This window comes from Lytechinus variegatus, chromosome 1 (genome assembly GCF_018143015.1).
Source record: "Lytechinus variegatus isolate NC3 chromosome 1, Lvar_3.0, whole genome shotgun sequence".
In the NCBI taxonomy this organism is placed as follows: Eukaryota; Metazoa; Echinodermata; class Echinoidea; order Temnopleuroida; family Toxopneustidae; genus Lytechinus; species Lytechinus variegatus.
In genome coordinates, this window is record NC_054740.1 from 5964148 (window position 1) to 5979326 (window position 15179).

General features: G+C 35.8%; 1 protein-coding gene across 2 annotated transcripts in view; it reads left to right on the forward strand.

Moving 5' to 3' along the window:
- Window positions 1-15179, forward strand: part of LOC121414334 (cGMP-dependent 3',5'-cyclic phosphodiesterase-like) — a 113200-nt gene that overhangs the window by 15983 nt on the left and 82038 nt on the right. For both annotated transcript variants that reach the window (XM_041607511.1, XM_041607585.1), the window contains exon 2: window positions 306-365. The gene's annotated coding sequence lies outside the window, so the exon portion shown is untranslated. The remainder of the gene's footprint in view (window positions 1-305; window positions 366-15179) is intronic.

A 15179-nucleotide genomic window follows, 5' to 3' on the forward strand; every position in this document is an offset into this window, starting at 1 on the left:
CTTTTCTCCAGTCTTCATTAGATGTGAAAACATTTTATGTTAAACATGAAGCATAGCCTATTGGAAAACAAGGAGTATGGTAAAGCCTTAAAGTTAACATTGCTTTATCATTAGATACTAAAAAAGTTTTATCCATATGTTTTATACATGCAGTATTTCAATAATTATGTTTTCATTATATTTTTATCGTATTGATAATATTGGAAAAATATTGCTTATAATTGAATTTCCCCCTGAAAAACCAATGCCTATAATGCACCTGAATTTACAAAATAGTATTTTGTTTTTATCTTCATTTCTTTCAGATTGTTTGTGACTGTCCTAGCGAAACTGAACTACGAAGACTCACTCTTATTGAAAGACATGTAAGTTTTCATTAATATGAAAATTGTCATATTTGCTTATCAGGTCATTGAAAACAAACCTCTTAGGCTGGTCAGTTAGCGGAATTATGTGGACACGGTGGACAAAAGCGTGATTTTTTCTCCAGACCTTTGTTTATGTATAAGAATTAAGAATGGGGTATGCTCCAAAAAATCTGGCTGCAGGAACAGTGAAAAAATGGGTGAAAATGTCAGAATTTAGGAGTTCAGATTTGTGTGGTATATAGACTAGCGCTTGTGCAAAACTCAATAGCAGTGCATTATTTTGCATTGGATTAGTTCTTGAATTCAGACCCTTTTTGAACAGATCTTCTGTTTGTCCTCGCATCTCAATCTGAATGAAGATGCTAACCAAGCCGAAGGGTGACGGTGGAGGGGGTTGAATGTTGGTGTGTGTGTACATATTTTGGTCTTGGGGTAAAGGTGTGCAAGACACATTTTTTGCATGTGTTGGAAATTGTGTTGCCATGGTAACAGTGTATTATTGCAAAAATAAGGTAAAAATCTTGCAGTTAGAACCACTTCCTCTGTTTTTAACCGATTCTCATGAAATTTGGCACACACATTGGTCTTGAGGTGAAGATGTCTAAGACACACTTTTGTGTGTCTTTCAGAAATCTTGTTGCCATGGTAACAACATATTATATGGTGAAAATTGGGAAAAAATCTTACAATTCAAACTGCTTCATCAGTTTTCAATCAATTCTAATGAAATTTGGCACACACATTGGTATTGAAGTAAAGATGTACTAGGCACTTTTTGTGTGTGTTTCAGAAACTGTGTTGTCATGGTAACAAATTAGCATATGGCAAAATTTAGGTAAAAAACTTGCAATTTGAACTACTTCATCAGTTTTGAACCAATTCTCGTGAAAATTTGGCTCACACATTTGCCTTGGGGTAAAGATGTGCAAGAACCTTTTTTTTTTTTGCATTTGTCAGAGAGTGCATTACCAGGGTAGCCACATATGATAGCCAGAAATGTAGGAAAACTTATTGTGGATCAAACTCCTTCCCCTGTTTTTAGTCAGTGCTCATAAAAATTGGAAGAAATATTCATCTTACAATGTAGGGTAAAGATTCATATTAAATTCTAAATGTCTTCTCTGTATTAAAATGTGGGGGTATTAATCACCTTCATTAATATTTCTGGGTTTGGGGAAGGGGCAGGATTAGTCCTTTAAATCTGATATCAAAGAAGGTTAAAGGCAGTGGCCATTAGAAACATAAAAATGATAAACACTCTTAAAAAAACGCATCCCCTTAAGGGCATATAGGCTGGAGGTACACTGGGTGAATATGAAACCTTCCGCTGAAGCAGAGGAGTTCCAACACTGGCAAGCAAAACAAAATGTGTACCCCTTCTACTTTCAACAGCTGATTTTCCAAACCTTAGTTCCACCTCCCCAAGATGTGCACCCCTCCCCATACCACTTTTAGTTCTACTTCCCCATGCTCAAACCAGTCTACACCTTTGTCCCTCAGGGGTCAATGCATTTTTAAAGCTAGACATTACTCTTTTTTTTGGGGGGGTGGGGTCTTTAGAAAATGACCTCATTAAAATTACAGTTAAAGGATTATGACTAGGAACTTAACACTCCCCCCCCCCGAAAAAATAGGGGGATGATAATACTTTTTAGCAGAAAATCACCCCTCCCCCTTCAAAGGTAAGAAGAGTCCTTTGCAGTTCAGACCATTCATTTGAAGCTTAATGCATTCTGATTTGATAAAAAAATTGTTTACAGTACCCAATTAACCATTGTTTATTTATATTCTCCTACTCAGTCTTTTATTCATATTCATATTCCGTTCCTACTCTTTCTTTTTAACTTTCACATCACTCTTGATTTTGAGCTTCACCATGCCATCTCCTTCTGTTTCCTGTCTCTCTCTAAGTATATTTTTTCTGACATATTTTAAAGTGTACCTTTAATCATGCAACTAATTATTATAGAAATATAAATATATACAAAAATATCTGCACTTGTTTTAGAAATTCACTTGCAAATCCATGACTCAGTAACATACCATATCAAAAATATACCTATGTGCACAATAGATTTTAGCCTTACATTTTCTTTCATTTTTTCAGTATATTTCTGTGACAGCCCCTGCTTCATGCTTCAAATAAAACATTGATTAATTGGACACCGGAAACTTTTTTTTTTCAAAGCAGAATGTTTGAGGCTTTAAATTAATATGCTGAAGTGTAAAGGATTTCTCTTTTTTTTTTTTGGGGGGGGGGGGTTAAGTTCCTAGTCGTTATAATTTCATTTTAATCTTTATGTGGCAATTTTCTAAAGCCCCCCCCCCCAATAAAAAATGTAAGGGGTGTTATTTTAAGAGTGTTTAAGTTCCTCATGGTCATGGCCTTTAACCTTCTATATTTTTATGTTGTCAGTTTTTAAGGACCTTCTCCACCCCCCCCCCCCACAAAAAAAGCCTATAAATATTATTGAAGGTGATTAATACCCTGCGCTATTATATGACAATATAAAGGGGAATCAAACCCAAATAAACACATGTTTTTAGAGGAAAATGAAAAATCAGACAAGTTTATAGGTCAAAGTTTGAACAATATCGGACAAACCATAACAAAGTTGTGAACATATTAAAGTTATAAACATTGGTAATCACTATACCCATGAAGACTTCAAATTGACCGCATATGTGATGTCACAGTGATTTAAGAAGGCAAGGACCACTCTTCCATGTACTGGAATAATTAATTAGCTAAAATTTCTTTTTTCAAAAGTTTTACTTCAAATTATATCTTTCTTTCATGAGGACACAAAACATACTACCAGGTTTATATTACGGCCCCAATGGAATAGGGATTTAGGAGAAAACCAAAAATCCTGATAACTACTAGTCTTATGGGAAAGTTGTCCTTGCGGCCCCACCCCTTGTCATAATTTACTTACCCAGTTGCCAATTTGAATTCTACATACTAGTAGCCTTAGGGATCTTAATTTTAAAGCAGCCATAACTTTATTTTGCTTGTCCGATTTCTTTAAAACTTTCACCATTCTTATTTTTCTCCTTTTCCATGCACAAAACATTATGACCAAGTCTTGATTCCCTTTTAATACTGAATATGAATCTTTACCCAAAATGAATATTTGTGTCAACTTTTATGAGCACAGGCTCAAAACTGAGAAGTAGACTGATCCACAATGAGTTTTCCCCCATATTTCTGGCTAAATGTGGTTACCAAGGCAATGCACTCTCTGACAAAAGGTTCTTGCACATCTTTACCTCAAGGCCAATGTGTGAGCCATAATTATTTCATGAGAATTGGTTCAAAACAACAAAAAACTGATGAAGTAGTTCAAATTGCAAGGTTTTTACCTAAATTTTGCCATATAATATGTTGTTCCCATGGCAACACAATTTTGGAAACACACACAAAAAGTGCCTTGTACATCTTTACTTCAATACCAATGTGTGTGCCAAATTTCATGAAAATTGATTGAAAACTGATGAAACAGTTTGAATTGTAAGGTTTTTTCCCCAATTTTCACCAGATATGTTGTTACCATGGCAACAAGATTTCTGAAAGACACACAAAAGTATGTCTTAGACATCTTCACCTCAAGACCAATGTGTGTGCCAAATTTCATGAGAATCGGTTAAAAACAGAGGAAGTGGTTCTAACTGCAAGATTTTTACCTTATTTTTGCAATAATACACTGTTACCATGGCAACACAATTTCCAACACATGCAAAAAATGTGTCTTGCACACCTTTACCCCAAGACCAAAATATGTACACACACACCAACATTCAACCCCTCCACCGTCACCCTTCGGCTTGGTTAGCATCTTCATTCAGATTGAGATGCGAGGACAAACAGAAGATCTGTTCAAAAAGGGTCTGAATTCAAGAACTAATCCAATGCAAAATAATGCACTGTTATTGAGTTTTGCACTAGCGCTAGTCTATATATCAGACAAATCTGAACTCCTAAATTCTGACATTTTCACCCATTTTTTCACTGTTCCTGCAGCCAGATTTTTTGGAGCATACCCCATTCTTAATTCTTATACATAAACAAAGGTCTGGAGAAAAAATCATGCTTTTGTCCACCGTGTCCACAAGTAGGGCATTTTTGACGCGAATAGACCAGACTATCTAGGGCTTAGAGAGGTATGGCTCCAAAGTTTATAAAATGTAGCCCCAGAAGAACCTCTGTTCACTGCAATAGGTTCTGATAAAAATGTGACCCGACACATGAACTAAAGTACACAATATGTGTTTAATTTATTCTCTACTGTATATGTCAATGTGCATTATAGCTATTTACAGATGAAAAATGGCCAGTGCTATGATCACTTTTTGATAAACTGACTTACTTACACAGCATCAGCAATTTTCCTATCAGTGTGATTTATAGCCTCATGGAAAAGCAGGGCATGGGTTACACTTGAGTTGATGATGATTAAAGGTATGTAATTGCTTTTACAATAGAAGAAAAAGTGTAATCCAATATAAGCCTTTAACGAGTCTGTTGGTGTTTATAATTCCATGAAATAAACATGAAGTCATCAAGTGTAATTATTATCGTATATTTCTCCCTTGAAATAATACAGAATTCAACATCTGCAGGGCCCATCATCAAACATTATTTTTTCAAAATTTAATATTGTAATCTGGAACACAAAGCAATAAAAAATTTCCATATACAAATGGATATTTTTACAATACTGTTCACATTCATTGATATCAAAGACTGTAGGCTGGTAATAGGAAAAAAAACATTTTGATGGTCACAAAAAAGGTACAACCGCCAATCAAAGGAAAGAATCCTCTGGTAGCGCTCATAAATTAATTGCAAAGTAGCATTTCGTTGGTCTTTGTGAAAATGGCCCTATATCTGTCATTCAAGTCCTACTGCTTAAAATAAAGTAGAAAAATCAAAGAGAGAGAAAGAGAGATGGGGGGGGGGGAGATTGAAAGAGAGAGAGCGACTAATAAGACTGGAATATCAATTTAATTTTGAAGAACATCACCTGATAAATGTCATAGAATGTCACCGTGCCCATACAACATTCATCTGATACAAATTCAACCTTTCCTCATAACAATACTGAGTTAACTAATTGGATCTAACATTCAACATTGTTGGCAGGTGCTCAATTTTGCTTGTGTATTCATTGCAACTTTTTTTTATGCATGATTATTATTTTTTGAAAGGTGGGTGATAATTACTGCTAGTTTTCACATTCTTTTCATGGTGTTTGGGAAGTGTCATCATAAAATGGTCCACTATTAAAGCAGTGTTCTTAGATTAACCCTAATTTTCATGATACGACAAAATTTTCTAAATTGATCAGGCCAAAACATCTGTGCAGTGCATTTAGTCTATAAGTACAATTGAGTTAATTTCTTGTAATTTGAGTAACTCCAACAGCTGACACCACATAATTTTGGGGCAGATTTCAATTTACTTTCTGCAAAGCCTTCAGAAAGTCTCTTCTATATTTATTTACATCTCATACCCAGAACAGATGTTTATCTTTAAAAAGAGATTGATTGATCCATTGGATATCTTTATATTACCAAAAAACCAAAAGAAAACAAAATCCTATTTATTTCTCGATAAATCTATTTTCTTATCTTGCAGATGTAGTATGCATGAAGCCTTTAATATAAAATTCAGTTGTCAGCAAAAGTGACAATGTGCCACAATAATTGAACCGTCTTGACAGCTTCCATATCTTATTCATAAACTTGCAAATTATGCATGAATGTGCAATTGAATTGGACTCCACATCATGCACCAATCATGGCTCATGATTTTGATGACAGTCATTGTGTGTCCCTTTCATACACATTTTCCTATGTCTCTACAAAATGAATGTGGGTGCATTCTTGTGCATAACACTTGTATGCTTTTTACACTAGCAAAACTTTCCATAACCCTGTACTGGGCTAAATTGCCATCTAGCCCCTTAAGTATACAGTGCGTATCAAAAAAAAGTTTACACTTTGAAAAAGCCCTGGGAATTAAAAAATATACAACATGTGGATAATTCTTTCACATATAATCTTGGGTGTGGGTCTCATCTATCTAATGAAAGTAAAAGTTTTAACAGAATGTTACACTTGAGTGAGCAGTGTCCATTTTTGTAAAGCTCGCAGAAATCTGTTTGCGCAGAAATGCTAGTTTTCACGCTGTGTCAAGGGGAAAGGGCGAAATCAAACTTACCCTGTGAAACATTTCTCATACATTTCCCTTGCAATTTTAGTCGATTGAAATAAAACGGATACATTCCAGCATTTTGTAACAATTTTGCCACCCAAATTGAAGTTTCAACAGTTAGTATACACAACCTTTACCTGTTTGTGTGCCAGCTGGATCTGAGGACATAACTGAATCTGAACAAAAGTTTATATCAGACATCTCCAGCATTTTTCACTAAGTTTGTATCATTAAAGTGGGTTTACATTTCATTTTTAATTTGATACTTGTTCCCTCCACACTTTTCCCAAGCTTGACAATGATTAATAAAATGAAAATGAAGCCTTAGGCATTTTATCTAAATCACAGCTCAGTGTAAAGCAAATATTGTCAAGATGGCCTCGGTGTGTGGGGGAGTGGGGTGGGGCGCAATGTACTCTTCGAAGTGTTTTGGGCAAGGAAACAAGTTTAAAAAGGTAAAAGATATCATCAAATCAATTTACTAGCTAAATTCCACGTGTTCTTCATGATTAAGGTCTGCTTTTATTCGCATAACTATTTCCAAGTTCTGCGCAAATCATTTTTCACTAACTTTTCCAAAGTAAGTGGTGCTCACTCAAGCAAAAATATTTTTCGACAGTTATATCGTCATTTGCTTAAATGGATCTGTACCAATGTTAAAATGTGGAAAAATCTTTAGGATATTACAAATATATAATTTTACAGAATTTTTTCTAAGTGTAAACTTTTTTTTGATACGCACTGTATAAGCTTTGTCCACTTTTAAGACAGCATTTTTGCAAAGTAGGCTAACCTCACCTATATACAGGATTATTTAGTCCTACAAAGTAGCTGGGTTAATTGAGCAATGGCAGTGCTAAGAGTGATTGTCCGGGGTTAAGAGTCGCAAGTGCAAAAAAGATTCCCGGCCAAGCTAAGAATGATGTTCGATGTATGCACTAGGGGCAACGGAGCCAGCGCTCGTCCAATCAAAGATAAGTGCTCATGAATGGCTACCACTTGTCCAGGATTACTGGATTTTGTGTGCGAAAGGCAAGCATTTTTTTTTAGCCGGGAGTAGGCAAAAATTTGGCCTGTGTAAAAAGGAAAAAAAAATGATTACGGGGTTAAGGGAGAGTACAGGGTAAGGAATAGTATGCGGTTAAAAAAACATAGTGAAAAAAGCTTATTTGTTTTGCTAAATTCCCCTTCCCAAAGTACATGTTACTATTCCAATTTATTGCTAGATTAATGTGTATGCCCTAATATAGTTTTGATGTGGTGAATATGATTTAAAAAAAACACCAACAGAATGAAAACAAAATTTGTTTGATAAAATTTTGTGACTTTACTTAAAAAACTAATTTGCTGGGCTACCTAGTGCATGATAAAAGATACCTGATATATTTTTTAATATAAACCATTTCATTAGCATGGAATGAGCTTATAATGTTAGAATTTTCTTTGTCAGTAGTTTTCTTGTATCTTAAATACTAATAGTTAAATCTCTTAGGGCCACCTTTAAAGATATTTATAAACCTTCCTATTGAAGAGAGGGTGCTACATGTAGATATTGAATGGAAGAATAAATCAAAAATCAAATCTTCACAGAGAATCAATGGATGTAAGAGGTTCAATAGTCACTACACTACTGTAAGTTTGAAATGTCGGATGATACTCAAGTAGAATGCACACTTCAGACAGAAGCGGTTGCATCACAATGTGTAATTGATATTTACAATGTAGTTAACTAAATCATATCAATTCCTCGTACTGTTTCTCACATCTTTTCACTTCAAATGCACGGAGGGACATTTCATAGTAATTTAAGGATATGTGATCGCACAAGCGCCTTTGGTAATTCAGAGTCGACAAGTAAGGTGGCAACTTGCCATGAATATTCAACATTGGTGACAAGACCAATCCCTGTGGAACCCCTCAGTGTGATTGTTAGCTGGATGTCAACCTACATTCCTTAACCTAATCAATACATTAAAAAGAGTAAAGCATCAAGCAGACAATACTATAGGTACAATGTCTGCCAGAAGTCAGCTTTGACAAAAATGTAAAGCCTTCGCAGAGTGCATGAAATCTTAAAATGTTTCTTTGACTGTGCCCGGACATGGTGAAACAAATCCCTCACTTTACGTCTGTTGATTAAGTAAACTTGTATTTTTCGTTACATGCATCAGCTCTAAATCATATGCAAAGTTGCAATATTTTTTGCCTGTTCTCAGTGTTTAATGCATTAAGGCAACTCTAATTAGTACAAGGTAACTAAATACCATAGAGCTGTTGAGTAAGATTAGGACACTTACATGAAGTAGCATTGTGGGGATAACTGAGATAAAAGGGGAGTGTTTGCCCTGCTCCCCCTCCTCCAGCCTTTAGGCGATGTCACACCTTGGCGTTTTAGACAGTGTATGCCCGACGTATGAGGAATTTGGCAAATACGCTGGCGTACGTCAAATACGTTACGGGTAAGTTTTGCATACGTTAAGAGTACGCTAAAACATGCTGGTATACGTCGTCATACGGCGAGGTCGTCGAAAATTTTTTGCAAGCACAAAATTTTTCGACGTATGCCAGCGTATGGCTCATACGTCCCGCATACGCGGGCCATAAGTTGTAGGCAAGTTACGCGATCGTTGATACACGTTGACACACGTTACTCGTAAGTTACTCATAAGTCGATGTACGTCGAGATAATGTCCAGCGTACCCTAAAACTTACTTCTAACCTATGAGTAACGTGCTTTGAACGTATGTGTAACTTAACTCCAACGTATATTGACGTATGAAGACGTGCTCCGGACAACCACAAAACTTACTGAACGTATTTATAAGTTACAGCTACCGTATAATGGCGTATTGACAACGTTTATCATGTTTATAGGAATTGGTATATAAAGGTTGGGTTCACAGGAGTTTTCTTCGGCATGGCGGTGGTGTTGATAGGTGATGTATCGTGCGGTTATGATTTGAATAGTTGAGCGGCAGCCTTTTTATAGGCTACGATACGTGTTCGTCAGCAATACGCTGCCACGCGCTATGCGTAAGTTAGGCTATCGTAGGGCATAAGTTGTGTACGCCAGCAATACGCTAAGCATTCGTTGGAATACGTTACTTATAAGTTAACGAAGCGTTCGATATAAGTTACTAATACGTTATGTATACGTCCAACTCGTTATGAATACGCTAAGTATATGCCCAGAGTTGAAAAAAAAAATCAAAGTTCAGCGTATGCCGACGTTTTACAGAAATTTTGATACGTCGGGCATACGCTGTCTAAAACACCAAGGTGTGACACCACCTTTATATTATAGCACCTGTCCTGTCTCTATGCTGTTTGATCAGGAAACCTTACAATTACAATCCTTCCAAATGACCCCAATTTCCAGTAATATTCCTGCCACCACCTAGCATCGGCAGTCCTAACTCAATGATGGGAAGACGATACATCCGTCACATCGCGAGGCTCCCGAATTCCATGGAATAACAAGAGCACCTTCACTGTGTTCCAGGGCAACGATTTCCGATACGTCTCTCCGGGCCAATCGGGCCATAACAACCATTCAATCTCCTGGCACCCAATCAGAGATATACAATTTCTCCTGGATACCTCCAAGCACTAGTTTTATGATTCCTCCCTTCGTTTTCCCCCCCTCTCCATTGTCTCATTTTGAAGATGAGCAGCAAATGAAAAATGAAATGGGGAAATTGGTTTGTGTGTGGGCGGTAGATGAAGGTCATTTTGGGGATATCAGCTCTCAGGATTCTTTGTTCATCACAATTTTCTGTCTTCCTTGTACATGTATTTTTCCATCCAGTGATATCAATTTTTGATGTCTGTGCTCTGAGAAAAAAGTATATCCCAGAGGATAACCACCTCTTATCCTCCCACTGTGCATTAGTATCTTTTATTGGTGGTGGTGGTGGGGGGGGGTATGACAGGAGTGGGAGGTTATTGGATGGGGTGGCCATGAATTGAGTGGGAAGATAGATAATTTGAAAGTTACTTTCATATTATTCCAACAGATATCTACTGATTAAATGCATTGTAGAAAAGTGCATAAAAGAATTTACGAAACCTTGCTAGAGAAAGATTTCTGAAAAATAAGTGATTGTATGTGACTCTTGAGTTATTATTTTGGTCAACACTTCCTTTTCCTTTTACCATATCAGTAAGAAAGGAAGAATCCCTACACTCTTAAAACAAATCAGTCAAATAAACTAGACCAGTAGTCAGCTGGGTGCAACTGATATGTCTAGTCACACTTCTGACATATATTCTAGTCAGAAATAACTCAATTTCTAGTAAAATACGACTAGAAAATAGTCAAATATGACTAGAATAACAGTTGCACCCAGCTGACCCTATAAACCAGTTAACTAGTAATTTTTGACTGATTTGTTTTTAAGAGTGTAGGATGCATGGATGACATCATATATTCAAAGAGACTTGATAATTCACAATAAACAAGTGTATTGGCCATGGATTAAACCTAGGAATTGAGAGGTAAAATTCAACTAAGAAGCTTTCATTTCTATATGATTCAGCTTCACAAACATCTCTTTAAAAATCAGTTTTGTTATGATGTTGCTTTTACATACAATGCTGAACCGGTACATTCATTTTTAATGAGGCAGTAATAAAGATTTAGGTAAAAGTTTGATATATTTTTTTGAAATATTGCATTTCTCAGTGATATATTTTGTAAAAAAATAACATATTCCTTCATGACAAAAAAAAAATCAGGAAAACAGTCTGATTGGGAACCACAAATTGTACATCTTTCATTTCTTGAAAGGTCAAATTTTAATGAATTTGATGAATTTGGAAAGAGTGAATTCATTTTCCCCCCCGCCAACATGACAGGTGCACATTTTACATGAAAGAAAAGAAACATGAAATTACCAAACTCACAAGGCTTTATTTATAGTAGGTTCCATTTAACTTACAAGAGCATAATGTAAAACTTGAGAAATAATGCAGCATTATATCTCATTCACTAACTGTTTAATCATACTCTTTTGTCGGTTCTAAAATCAATTTTTCTTCACTTTAATTTGACTTGTTTTTGTTGCTTAACATGGCCAACTAAGTCCTAAAAATATTTATTATAATTGATAATCCAAATTATTTGTAATCTTCATTCATTGCTGGTTGGTCCTTCCCATTGCCATGGTATGAGATGTCTGCACTGGTAGTGCGAAACAACTTTCTGTACTTTGCATCACCAAGAAATTTCCAAAGATTCAGCGCTTTCTGGAAATATGTTCACATTTGCATGTTTGAAGATGCTAGCTAGTCAATGCCAAATTTAGAACATGTTTGAAGGTGCAAAAGTTCATAGGCTTAGTTGCACCAGGAAGGTGCACATTTTTACACAGGTCTGTAAAGGTGTTCTTTTACATGGACCTGACCAATTGTAGGCGGACGAAGGGAGACGAATGGGAAAAATGCATGTTAATTAAATGAATTCAAACAAAATTTCTGTCAAATCATGTGATCAGTAACTATTGTCAATTTTATCAACGAACGGTAAGCGAAAGGTAAATATGAAATGCGAAGGATATCAATGTCTCGGTTCACCTCTGAGTAAATTGCAACCGAAGGCGAGCGAAGGGTTAATATAACCCAATAAGATGAACGAACAGTTAGCAATGGTGTGAAATGGCATGCGATTAGAAACGAAGCCGAGGGAATAGATTGGGCGTTCTTGTATTTGTGTCATCGTGTTGCTTCGTTAAGGGTTCTTTCGAGATTGATCCACTTTGGCAAGAGCGCGATGGAGGACTATGGGCGACAATAACACATGAACAACGAACGAACGATTACCACAGACTAAATAAGAGATGTGAGTTCAAATAGATGACCAACAATTTTTCAATTCGTTGGGAAATTTTAAACATGTTCAAAATTCCCTTGCGAATTTGAATTATCGCACCTGTTAGTTCATAAGGTGTACGACCCCAAACATGGAGGGTAAATATGATTGTCTATCAGTTACCATTGAAAACAATTTTTTTTAAATGCATTTCGCCAGCCATCGCAAGGCATATTTCAGGCAATTTGGTTAGGTATGAGGGGGCCTTTACAAGTGTGTCATTAGAAAAAGATGCAAAGTTGAACCAATGGTTCTTAGAGTGCACAGGCTTTGCTTGAGATTATCCATATGATCGTTTGTAAAGGAGATATCGCTTTGTATTTTTATCAAAATGCAGAATTGAACAACAAAACAAAACAGATTGATTACTTGCAGACATATATTTAAAGTTCTTATTCACCAAATAAACTGCAAATGTCGGAACTATGAAATAAAATCATTATTTCAGTGAAAGTAAGGAAATCTATTTAAGTTTTAATTTTAGTCTGACATGGATAAGTCATTACAAAAAGATAATGTTAAAACTTCAAAAGATAATGTTAAAACTTCATAGAAGACCGTAGCTATGTAAAGTACCCCCCCCCCTCTCCTGTGCAAGGAATGCTCCCCAGGGAGTGGAATTTGTGCACTTTTCGTGCTTGATTGAAATGAATCCAATGACCGGGGTAATAATATGCTGTAATGCACTTTGGGCAATTCTGGGGAAAGCGCTATATAAAAATTGGTTATTATTATTATTATCGAACCAATGCTTTTCCTGGATTTCTGCAGTTTTATTATCTCTATTATCTGTTTGTTCTCGTTGACTACTGATAGAACGTTAGATTCCTCTGACTTTGTAGGAAGACTGGATGTTCCCTTATTGTATCGGTATCATTTGGAAGATAATGTTTGTCATCAGAGCTGTTTTGATAAAGAAACAAATCTTCATCCTCCGGGCTTTAATGCTATTTATTTTCTAGTTTGTATTGGAATACAGGAAAAGTCATGGGATATGTTGTGTAGATCTGCTTTACAGAAGGCATGCTTTTCAGAATGCAGAATAATTTATTGGCAACTCACTTCATGACTTAGGGTAATGTAAATGCGCCTTCAGAGAGAATATTTCTGGAAATATAAAACTGGCTTTCATGCGATGAAAAAAAAACCCTTTTCTGGAATTGAATTTTGAATTTTACATGCTAAATTATGAAACAGTGACCAGGGCCCTAAATACTAAAATAGTTGAGCATGAAAAGGTACCTGAGATAATCGTTGGTGATTAATTATTGTGTGATTATCATTTACATTACAATTGGTTGCACTTCAATTTTATGCAGTGCAGTTTGCCGATGGAATATTTATTAAAGAAAAATTCGAATGAAATTAAAATCATTCAAATGAAATCAAACTCTAGTGCGCATGTTATTTTTCTAGATGTTTCATTTACATGGCTTTTATGTGCCATCACAGAGAACTAGATTGATGTTAGAATGTTTGAATATTGGAGCGTTAAATTCAACCACAATGGAGTATTCCATGCTGCAAAGTCAGTTGCTCCATGGGAAGATTGTGATCATGGAAATGAGAGCGATTATTAACCTGGATCCTTCTCTTCAAACAATGTGGCCAGTTTGCACATCTTATATATGAAGATGAGAGAGAGAATAAGAAGACTTGAAATATCCAGAACAAGACAATGGTCACGTCCCATAGGAGAGTCTCTCTTCCCCTGTTAGGGTATGATGATTGTCAGCCAATCTCATTCTCTTAGTCCCAGATATTATGGAATATGTTGTGCTTTAGTGCTGTATCTGTGTTGCAGCAGTCTTCACCTTTTTCCTTTAATTATGCTTATGTCATAAGTTTTATAAGTACATAATGATTCTAATAAATAAAAGTTTATACTTACATGTATGTATTTGTATGAGATCATAGAATAAACATTGTCTTCTTTTGTTAATCTATTAATGTTCTATTAAGGGCTTTATACTATTCAATATCCTTACATAATATGATGATTTTAATCGATAGAAATTCAAAAATTTGTACCTCCAGAGATGGTTTTCATAATATCTGTTGCTCAGCTAGTGAAATCTTTATTGTCATTGTACTTCAGTCCTTTTCTTTTTTTTTCAAATATTTTGAAATGACATGGATTATAATATTGATAACAGGTATAACTCCTTAGAATAGACAAGGATGATTATGCGTTTCTATGTAATCGATAGCTTACTGCAAAAATAGCGAGGCTGTCTTGGAAATTTTACAAGGACTGAACTCCTATTAGGTACTTAAGGTTTAGCTCAATCAGCCAGAGTTTTAAATAACTATGCTATCTGATCTGGCAAACTACATGCATCTCGGTCAGAATGATCCCAAAGATTATATGTAATGAAGACACTATTAGCAGGTTATTTCATCGATTTATCTCTAGATCAGAATCACAAGTCGACTTTGGTGCTTAGCAAAATAATGGGTCCTTTGGCAAATCATCCAAATCAATCACTAGTCCTGAAAATTTGATTTCAATTCTTCAGCATCGAGCCCCTGACCATGCAAATCCATCTTTTGAAGACTACCCTGTGAACTTGTGCTATGGCTACAAAGTTGACATTTATTCACATTTCCATAATACATCTAACCCTAATGCACTCGGCGGCGGCAATATTCCTAATGAAGTCTAGCAAGTGAAGACTAGCACACCTGTGCTCTATGTCAGTGATAGGGTGGAGGAAACCTT